The sequence below is a fragment of the Dreissena polymorpha genome, chromosome 1 (assembly GCF_020536995.1).
Source record: "Dreissena polymorpha isolate Duluth1 chromosome 1, UMN_Dpol_1.0, whole genome shotgun sequence".
NCBI classification, from domain to species: domain Eukaryota; kingdom Metazoa; phylum Mollusca; class Bivalvia; order Myida; family Dreissenidae; genus Dreissena; species Dreissena polymorpha.
In genome coordinates, this window is record NC_068355.1 from 81,644,852 (window position 1) to 81,656,869 (window position 12,018).

Below are 12,018 nucleotides of genomic sequence, written 5' to 3' on the forward strand. Positions count from 1 at the left end.
CAGAGACAAATTAAAACGCTGTCAATGAGAGAACTTAACACTGAGAGAACTTAGCAAACTTATACACGATAACTGAGAGAACTTAAGACGCGACCATTGAGAGAACTGAACAATGAGAGAACATATAGAACTTATACGCGATTATTGAGAGAAATTAGGTTAGAACTTAGTTAGAATATAAAACACGATTACAGAGACAAATTAACACATGGTCAATGAGAGAAGTTAACACTGAGAGAACTTAGGGAACTTATACACGATAACTGAGAGAACTGAACAATTACAGAACATAGAGAACGTATGTGTGATTATTGAGAGAAATTAAGACATGAGCATTGAGAAAACTGAACAATGAGAGAATATAGAGAACTTATACGCGTTTATTGTGAGAAATTAGGACGCGACCACTGACAGAACTTAACACGCAATCAGAGAGACAAATTAATTAAAACGCCGTCAATGAGAGAACTAAATACTGAAAGAACTTAGCAAACTAATACACGATAACTGAGAGAACTTAAGATGTGATCATTAAGAGAACTAAACACTGTGAGAACTTAGAGAACTTATACGCGATCATTGAGAGAACTTAACACGAAGAGAACAAAGAAAACTTATACGCGATCATTGAGAGAACTGAACAATGGGAGAACATAGAACTTATACGCGATTATTGACAGAAATAAGGTTAGAACTTAGTTAGAACATAACACACGATTACAGAGACAAATTAACACATGGTCAATGAGAGAACTTAACACTGAGAGAACTTAGCGCACTTATACACGATAACTGAGAGAACTTAAGACGCAATCATTAAGAGAACTCAACACTGTGAGAACTAAGAGAACTTATACGCGATCATTGATATAACTTACACGAAGAGAACAAAGAAAACTTATACGCCAACACTGAGAAAACTGAATAATGAGAGAACTTATGCCCGATTATTGAGAGAAATTAAGACGTAATCATTGAGAGAACTGAACAATGAGGAAATATAGAGAACTTATACGCGATTATTGTGAGAAATTAGGACACGACCACTAACAGAACTTAACACGCAATCACAGAGACAAATTAATTAAAACGCCGTCAATGAGAGAACTAAATACTGAGAGAATTTAGCAAACTTATACACAATAACTGAGAGAACTTAAGACGCGACCATTAAGAGAACAAAACACTGAGAGAACTTAGAGAACTTATACGCAATCATTGAGAGAACTTAACAGAAAGAGAACAAAAAAACCTTATACGCGACCACTGAGAGAACAGAACAATGATAAAACATAGAGAATTTATACGCGATTATTGAGAGAAATTAGGACGCCATCACTGACAGAACTTAACACGCAATCACAGAGACATATTAATTAAAACGACGTCAATGAGAGAACTAAATACTGAGAGAACTTAGCAAACTTATACATGATAACTGAGAGAACTGAAGATGCGACAATTAAGAGAACTAAACACTTAGAGAACTTAGAGAACTTATACACAATCATTGAGAGAACTTAACACGAAGAGAACAAAAAAAACTTATACGCAACCACATAGAGAATTTATACGCGATTATTTAGAGAAATTAGGACGCGATCACTGACAGAACTTAACACGCGATCACAGAGACAAATTAAAACGCAGTTAATGAGAGAACTTAACACTGAGAGAACTTATACGCGATCATTGAGAGAACTTAACAAGATGAGAACAAAGAAAACATATACGCGACCACTGAGAGAACTGAACAATGAGAGAACATAGAGAACTTATGCGCGATAAATGAGAGAAATTAAGACGCGATCATTGAGAGAACTTAACAATGAGAGAACAAAGAGAACTTATACCCGATTATTGAGAAAAATTAGGATGCGACCATTGACAAAACTTAACACGTGATCACAGAGACAAATTAAAACGGGGTAATTGAGAGTACTTAACACTGAGAGAACATAGCGCACTTATACACGGTAACTGTGATAACTTTAGACGCGATCATTATGAGAACTGAACAATGAGAGAATATAGAGATCTTATACGTGATCATTGAGAAACTTAACATGAAGAGAACAAAGACAACTTATACGCGACCACTGAGAGAACAGAACAATGAGAGAACATAGAGAACTTATGCGCGATTATTGAGAGAAATTAAGACGCGATTATTGAGAGAACTGAACAATGAGAGAACATAGAGAACTTGTACGCGATTATTGAGACAAAATTAGTTTAGAACTTATTCAGAACTTAACACGCGATTACTGAGACAAATAAACACATGGTAAATGAGAGAACTTAACACTGAGAGAACTTAGCGAACTTCTACACGATAACTGAGAGATCTTAAGACGCAATCATTAAGAGAACTAAACACTGAGCGAACTAAGAGAACTTATACGCAATCATTGAGAAAACTTCACACGAAGAGAAGAAAGAAAAACTTATACGCCACCACTGAGAGAACTGAACAATAAGAGAACATAGAGAACTTATGCGCAATTATTTAGAGAAATTAAGACGCGATCATTGAGAGAACTGAACAATAAGAGAATATAGAGAACTTATACGCGATTATTGTAAGAAATTTGGACACGACCACTGACAGAACTTAACACGCGATCTCAGAGACAAATTAAAACGCTGACAATGAGAGAACTAAACACTGAGAGAACTTAGCGAACTTATACATGATAACTGAGAGAACTTAAGACGCAATCATTGAGGGAACTGAACAATGAGAGAATATAGAGAACTTATACATGATTATTGTGAGAAATTAGGACAGGACCACTGACAGAACTTAACTCCCGATCACAGAGACAAATTAAAACACTGTCAATGAGAGAACATAACACTGAGAGAACTTAGCGAACTTATACACGATAACTGAGAGAACTTAAGAGGCGATTATTAAGAGAACTACACACTGAGAGGACTTAGAGAACGTATACGCAATCATTGAGAGAACTTAACACGAAGAGAACAAAGAAAACTTAAACGCCACCACTGAGAGAACTGAACAATTACAGAACATAGAGAATTTATGCGCGATTATTGAGAGAAATTAAGACACGAGCATTGAGAGAACTGAACAATGAGAGAATATAGAGAACTAATACGCGTTTATTCTGAGAAATTAGGACGCGACCACTGACAGAACTTAACACGCAATCACAGACACAAATTAAAACGCAGTCAATGAGAGAACTTAACACTAAGAGAACTTAGCAAACTATAACACGATAACTGAGAGAACTTAAGACGTGATCATTAAGAGAACTAAACACTGTGAGAACTTAGAGAACTTATACGGGATCATTGAGAGAACTGAACACGAAGAGAACAAAGAAAACTTATACGCCACCGCTGAGAGAACAGAACCATGAGAGAACATAGAGAACTTATGCGCGATTATTGAAAGAAATTAAGGCGTGATCATTGAGAGAACTGAATAATGAGAGAACATAGAGAACTTATACGCGATAATTGAGAGAAATTAGATTAGAACTTAGAACATAACACGCGATAACAGAGACAAATTAACACATGGTCAATGAGAGAACTTAACACTGAGAGAACTTAGAGAGCTTATACGCGATCATTGAGAGAACTTAACACGAAGAGAACAAAGAAAACTTACACGCTACCACTGAGAGAACAGAACAATGAGAGAACATAGAGAATTTATGCGCAATTATTGAAAGAAATAAATACGCGATCATTGAGAGAACTGAACAATGAGAGAACATAAAGAACTTATACGCGATTATTAAGAGAAATCAGGTTAGAACTTAGTTAGAACTTAACATGTGATTACAGAGAACTTCGAGAATTCATACACGATCATTTAGAGAACATAAAATGAAGAGAACACAGAAAACTTATACGCGAACACTGAGAGAACTGAACAATGAGAGAAAATAGAGAAGTTATGCGCGATTATTGAGAGAAATTAAGACGCGATCATTGAGAGAACTGAACACTGGAGAACTTAGCGCACTTACACTTGATAACTGAGAGATCTTAAGACGCGAACATCGAGAGAACTATACTCAGAGAGAACTTAAAGTACTTATATGCGATCAATGAGAGAACTTAATAATGACAGAACAAAGAAAACTTACACGCGACCACAGAGAGAACTGAACAATGAGAGAACATAGAGAACTTATGCGCGATTATTGAGAGAAATTAAGACGTGATCATTGAGAGAACTGAACAATGAGAGAACATAGAGAACTTATACGCGATCATTGAGAGAAATTAGTACGTGATTACTGACATAAATTAATACGCGATCACGTGATCACTGAGAGAACTTAAGACGCGCTCATTGAGAGAACTTAGCACTGAGAGAACTTAGAGAACTTATACACGATCAATGAGAGAACTTAACAATGACAGAACAAAGAAAACTTACACGCGACCACTGAGAGAACTGAAAAATTAGAGAACATAGAGAACTTATATGCCATTATTGAAAGAAATAAAGACGCGATCATTGGGAGAACTGAACAATGAGAGAACATAGAGAACTTATACGCGATTATAGAGAGAAAGTAGGTTAGAACTTAGTTAGAACTTAACACGCGATTACAGGGACAAATTAAAACAAGTTCAAATAGAGAACTTAACACTGAGAGAACTTAAAATTAAAACACTGTCAATGAGAGAACTTAACATCGAGAGAACTTAGCGAACTTATACACGATAACTGAGAGAACTTAAGATGCGATCATTAAGAGAACTAAACACTGAGAGAACTTAGAGAACTTATACGAGATCAGTGAGAGAACTTAACAGGAAGAGAACAAAGAAAACTTATACGTGACCACTGAGAGAACTGAACAATAAGAGAACATAGAGAACTTATGCGCAATGATTGAGAGAAATTAAGACGCGATCATTGAGAGAACTAAACAATGAGAGATCATAGAGAACTTATACGCGATTATTGAGAGAAATTAGGACACGATCACTGACAGAACTTAACACTTATTCACAGAGACAAATTAAAATGCGGTCAATGAGAGAACTAAACACGCGATCATTGAGAGAACTTAACACTGAGACAACTTAGAGAACTTAAACGCTATTATTGAGAGAAATTAGGTAAGAACTTAGTTAGAACTTAACACGCGATCACAGAGACAAATTAACACACGGTCAATGAAACAACTTAACACTGAGAGAACTTAGAGAACTTAAACGCGATAACTGAGAGAAGTTTAGACACTATCATTAAGAGAACTAAACACAGAGAAAACTTCGAGAACTTATACGCGATAACTGAGAACTTAAGAAGGGATCATTAAGAGAACTAAACACTGAGAGTACTCAGAGAACTTATACGCGATCATTGAGAGAACTAAACACTGAGAGAACTTATATGCGATTACTGAGAGAAAATAAGACGTGATTAGTGAGAAAAATTAAGACGCTATTGTTGAGAGAACTTAACACTGATAGAACTTAGAGCACTTATATGAGATAACTGAGAGAACTTAAGACGTGATCATTGAGAGAACTTAAGACGCGATCATTGAGAGAATTTTACACTGAGAGAACATAGAGAACTTATAAGCAATTACTGAGAGAAAATAAGACGTGATCAGTGAGAAAAATTTAGATGCCATCATTGACAGAACTTAACACCTAGAAGTCAATTGTATTTAATAGTCAGTTGTATGTAAAAACAAACATATGTCCAAATCAGCAATCTCGTGGTAGCTTTCTTTCTACATGAGAACGTGTACAAGATGATCAGGCTCAGCTCACAGCTACTGGTCTTGGTGAGACAGGATCATGTTCAATCAATCCAACTTGTCAGCTGCATTTCTAAATCAAACATGTAAACATGGGAACATGGGTATGACAAAACGACACCTGAAATAATAGGACATAATTTATGTCCCTAAAACAGAAAATAAGGCAGTCGCCGTGGTGTAATAGATATAGTGTCCGCCAAGCGACCAGGAGGTCACGGGTTTGATCCCCACTGTTGGAGCGTTCTTTAGGTCCCCCCCCTAAAAGACACCAAGTACTGGTTCTAAGCCCAGGAAACAAACTCTGCAATCAAGCTAAAATAAATATGTTTAAACTAATCATTTAAAGTCTCTTCAACAACATAACAAATGTCAACAATATTTTTACTGCAATTCTTTTCAACACACAGACTGTTATGGCAATTGCCTATGTATCATGAACACATTTAAATTATTTGCTATTAAATAACAGATTTAAAGTCTAAAAAAAGGTTAAAAGTCTAAAAATCTTTCTTGCATTATATATCAGACATTGAATGATACACCAGTTAAAGTAATTTTATGGTCAAATTTTAAGTTTGCAATTGCGTAGGTATGAACATGTTTAATACAGCACCATCATCAGGCATCAACTGCAGCAGCAGCATTTGACTGTCATCATCAGCAGCACCACCACCAGACACCAACTGCAGCAGCAGTGTGTATGTCATCATCAGCAGCATCATCACCAGGCACAAACTGCAGCAGAATTTGGCTGTTATCATCAGCAGCAGCATCACCAGGCAACAACTGCAGCAGCAGAATTTGGCTGTCATCATAAGAAGCACCACCACTCTCTGAGCCACATCCTAAGCATAAGGCAGGTCAATAAGGATTTTTCCTGCTTACAGTAAAATGATAGCTTTATTCTAAAGACAGAGTTTTGTCAAAAATGCAATTTAATAAATATCTCCTGCTCTGCTTTGTCACCATTGTCTTCAAATGCACTTAGATAAGAGTGCGGATTATTGGGGATCTCTTTGACATTTAAACTTCATGTCAATAACATTTTTTATGTTGCAATTAAAATGGCTTGAGAAATGTGGAAAAAGTTTGCTCCACAAACCTTGCACCCAATGTGACCTACTAACATAAGTGGGTGGGTTCCATATATTTATGAAAGTTGATAGAGACTGCCAAACAGTGCATCAATATTATTCATATACAACTGCTTTCAAAACTACTTACAAAGTACAGAAAATGTAATTAACAAAATTAACTACATGAATGTGGGCAAAATGCAATGATAATGACCAGCATTAATTTTGGCTTCTGAATATATTACAGCCTTTGATGTTTGACCAATTATTGTGTGCCTGTACTGTCGTGAATACAGCATTTTGTTTTCAATTAATTGCTTGTCAGTTATTTGACCAATTTGAGAAGTTCTTAACCATAACGTGACCCAATTCAAGAATCAGACTACGTTGTTTTAACAATAACTAATATTGGTGAGAGGGGGCGGTAGGAGCTACCCATCCCAAGACTGGCCCCATTAAAGACCAGAGCGTCTGAAATCAATCTTGGGTAAGGCTCTGTCATTATATTCAGTTATTGTCAATGCGGGGAAATACCCCTTAAAATGAATAATATTCAATAAAACTAAATAAAATGAAGCATTAAAATTTCATGTGAAAAATATTTTATTAAAATGTGGTTTTATTGATAATTATAAACAATTTTGTTGATACCAATACATTTTGGCTAAAAAATGTTATGATTTTCATTCTTTGTTAGTCCCACACTCACAGTTTCAGGTACACTTATAAGTAGAGCAAATAAGGTTATGATGTGGGACACCATGTAACGCTAAAATTTAGCTACGTATTTTTATTCCTTAGCACCGACCTTGGGTATGTAACTAATTTCGGTGTAGAATGAAAACAGCCATACAAATTTCCAGTACTGATTATCATTTGCACAAAAAAGTAACCCTCAACTGGGCTAGAACCACTGACCCCTTGAGTAAAAGCCCATCGCTAACCACAAGGCCATCTGTTCTCATACTATGAAGGTTGTATTTTATACATTATATTATATAAGCAATCCTCGTAGTGTCTCAAAATATTATAGGTTTTTAATTAGTAACAAGATATGTGTTTGTCAGAAACATTATGTCCCCTTCTGCGTTGCTTTGAAGCTATATATTTGACATTTGACCTTGAAGGATGATCTTGACCTTTCACCACTCAAATCCATGAGATACACATGCATGCCAAATATGAAGTTGCTATCTTCAATATTGCAAAAGTTATGGCAAAATGTTACAGTTGGAGCAAACAAAAACACAAACACACAAACCAACCAACCAACAGACAGGGCAAAAACAATATGTCCCCCACTATAATGGTGGGGGACATAAAAAGATGCATATAATGACTATTATAGAGCATGGTAAATGTTCCAATGATAATTTTATTTATTTTTTTCAGATTTTGTTTCAGATATCAGTTAAATTGTTTGAAATTCATGTTTTTCCCCTTAGGTGAAGACAAAAGTTTCAGTGATATTTTTTTTTCAGAATTCAACTATATAATATTAATATATCTTTATTTTTTGTTTCAGTAATCAGTTAAACTGATAATACTTACCCGGGTAATGTATTTTCCTCTTAGGTGGAGACATGTGTTTCAATGATTTTTTTTTCAGAAATCAGCTGTATAATTAATGTATTTTATTGCATTTATTCTTAGGTGACAGACAGCAGTTCCAATACTTATTTTATTTTCTTTCTACAGTTATTTCACGTGCCCACTACAAGGAAGCTGTAGAAGAAGGTATTGACATCCCATTTGTATGTATATCTTGTGAAGAACGGGTCGCTTTACAAGAGGATGTCTCCGCAGAACGAGAGGAGGAGGTCATGGACACCTAGTTGGACGGCGATGATCATGTGGACCCTCTCAACGCGTCCGTGAACTACAATGAACAAGAACCCGAACCTCATTGACAAATAATGAAAATGAATCAATGATAAACTTCCTTTCTCTATTAATGCGCTTGATTGATCACTGATTGAATTAACATTGATAATTCAATCAGTGACTAATCAATTATATCAATAGAGGTGTTTAAAGTAGCAGATTAATCCCCCAAGTCTGAAATATACTGTGAGGGGAAAAGACTAGGGTATTAGTAGGAGAAAAGACTAGGGGGAGAAATGTCCAATGATGAGTAAAGACCAGGGGGAAGAAGTTACCAGACACCAATGTTCAGTATTACTGTTTCCTCACAAATAGCATAACTCCAACAAAAATGTGCGAATCTGACAAAAAAAATCATTTTGTCAATTTACCAAAACGTGAAAAGATCCCTTTAATAATAATATGCAACTTTTCAATTGAACATGTTTTATAAAATGTTCAGCATAATAAATAAATTTTCCAAATTCGGATTACTGAGTAAAAAGCCTGTGTGATCACAATCCATCAAGTAATGCCAATATGCTTTACTTACTGTCACAGGAACAATGTTAACATCGATCTTTGAATTCCGTGTTTTTTTCTTTCCCGCGTTTTACCATCTCGAGCAGGTCGGGCGTTAGATGATCATGTGACGATAAAGCACAAGCTGAAATGGTCACTACTAATAACGGCCTCAGTTCAAATGGTCTCAATTCATTAAACGCTATGTATGAACATCGCGGTGGTGTAGTGGATGAGGTGTCCGCCTAGCGATCGGGAGTTCGTGGGTTCGCTCCCCACTCGGGGAGCATTCTCATTATCTCCACCATAGACACCTAGTACTGGTTCTTCCCAGGAAACGGACTCGATAATGTCACTCTGCCTATAATGCTCTAAAGGGCGCTTGGCAGTATATATAGACCGTTCCATAATCGATAAATTGACCGCCGCCATATTGTCAGTCACGTGACTGTCCGCCATTACACTGCTGCTAACTTGTGCGAGTCTGCGATTCCAAAAGCCAAAGCCGCTTCACCGTTGTCGGATAAATAAATTACTTAATGAATTAATGTGAGGCGATTATCACATTTTTGTTGTTTAAATGATTGTTTTAAGTTGAGATTGATTGTTACAAATAAAATGTTCAAAATGCTTTCGTGTATTTGTTTTTTTAAAATCTATAATCAAGCGGTAATCATCGGCGAAAATTTGCCGGTTCAGTCGCTCATACTATGTCTTTGATCAGACTTGTTACTTTTAATGTTTCACAAACAATTCACGCATGTATTGTTGTTTTGATTTTTCATAGCCGCAACATCAAGCACATTATATTTTAATTTATACTTATAAAAGATTATCGCGCAATTAATTCAGGCCCGTACCCAGGCACTGGGCCCAGGGGCCCGGGCCCCCCAGCTGGCTGTCGAGTTATGATTTTTTAATAATGGGCCTAATGCAAATTTTTCTCACATGAAAGGGCCCACAGTACACTTCCCCCCAATACAGATGCGCAGATGTGTTTTATTGCCCCTGATACACAAGGGGGTTAGCGCTAATTTACTCGCCAGTGGAGATAAGCCCCTAGGCTATGTTTTCTCATCACCTTGTACACACATCCCCAATCTGTCAATTACCCGTTGCGCTCAATGCTTCATCCATAGATGGTTGGTGTAACACGTAATTGGCGAAGGAAAGAGAAACAGCAAATGGACGGAACTGATACCAAAGGTCGTAGGTCTGAACGATTTTAGTATTTTCTCTTTGAATTCAAATCTCCTCTAGTCATATTTTATGATACATTTCTGTGAAAACTGTGTTTCAGATGATAAACATTTTATTATTAATTTACTTTGAAACTTATGAGGAGGTTTGGTTTCAAAGAGGAAATACGGTTATATGTTAGTTACTGACACATAACCATAATAGTATTTTCTCTTTGAAATCAAACCTCCTCTAGAGTCATACTTCATGTTACATTTCTTAATCAAGGTTTTTTTAGTTTCAAAGGTTGCATTTCCTTCTTCATAAAACATCATACATTTCTGAAATCTAAAGCTTTAAACATGTGTGTGAATTTCGGAGTACTGACATAAGCCCTCTCGGACATAAGCCCTCATTATATATAGGAAAGATATATACGTTTTGAGATTAGGAATGGGGCCCAATTAACTATGAATTATTTTTACTTTGAAAGGTGTTCATATTTTTGTTTCTTTTTAACTACAAGATACAATGAAAATTGCACATTTAAAGTAAAACATGGTTTATATACCTATACTAAGAGCTCTGTTTCTTACTAAACATCTTATAATGTCATCTTGATATGTATATCATTTTCTACCTTTTAATTGCATTTCATTTAAAAAAAGATAAAATAAAATGCCAAAAAAAAGAATTTAAAAATAGGTAGGGGTTTTGGCCTTAGGGGCAAATGTTCAAGGGGGCTAATGTCATAAGTGGCTTTTGTCCTAGGGGCTATTATCCTAGGGGCTAGGGGCTAATATCCGAGAGGGCTAATGTCCTACACTCGTGAATTTCACACCAATGGTTAAAGCTTTAGACTTAAGAAAGGTGCTGATTTACTTGTTATATACCATAAATTTATAGCACAAAATAATGTTTTTATTCGCATTTAAAATCATTTTGAACAGTGCCTAATAAAAAAAATCGATTCGGGAGGGCCAACTCCTCCCACACCCTCCCCCTTTGGGCCCCCAGTCAATATTTTCTGGATACGGCCCTGTAATTACCGCTAATTGTTTGTAATTGGTCTCATTTGGTAAAAATCTACATTCCAAAATCATAACATATTATATTAAGTATGATATTTTTGATACGCCTTCCATTATTTTTCTTGTTCTAACTGATATCAGAGATAAACAAATTGTGGTTTGGATTTATATTTAATTTTTTTAGATGGAATTTTGTCACGTTAAAAAACGAGCTTTTTATCATGAGAGAGTGATATTGATCTTGACGATCTTTTATGTGATTATTCGGAAGATGAAGAGAATGTGATCTATGTGATATATCTATATTTTCATCTTTGAATCATTTAACAGCTATAAAGCTAAAAATACTAAAAAATGTATTTATTGGTCTTTGAAGTAACGCAAAACAAAAGGATAACGACACCAAATGTTTAGTCAATTAATCCACACAAAAAAACTCCGAAAAAAAACACCTAAATAATATTTCAAAAATATATTATTAAGCGCCAAACGAATTTATTAATACATTTATTTGCAACTTTAAAAACGCGGCATAAGCATCAAATTAAAGATTATCTGAAGACTGAAAGGCCG

General features: G+C 35.6%; 1 long non-coding RNA gene across 1 annotated transcript; it reads right to left on the reverse strand.

The window, feature by feature from the left end:
* Positions 1 to 5,617: 5,617 nt before the first annotated feature.
* Positions 5,618 to 9,354, reverse strand: LOC127837881 (uncharacterized). The gene is made up of 3 exons (XR_008029515.1): positions 9,267 to 9,354; positions 8,402 to 8,729; positions 5,618 to 5,844 (listed from the first exon to the last, which is right to left on the reverse strand). It is a non-coding gene; the product is annotated as an uncharacterized LOC127837881 (long non-coding RNA).
* Between the last annotated feature and the right edge of the window lie 2,664 nt (positions 9,355 to 12,018).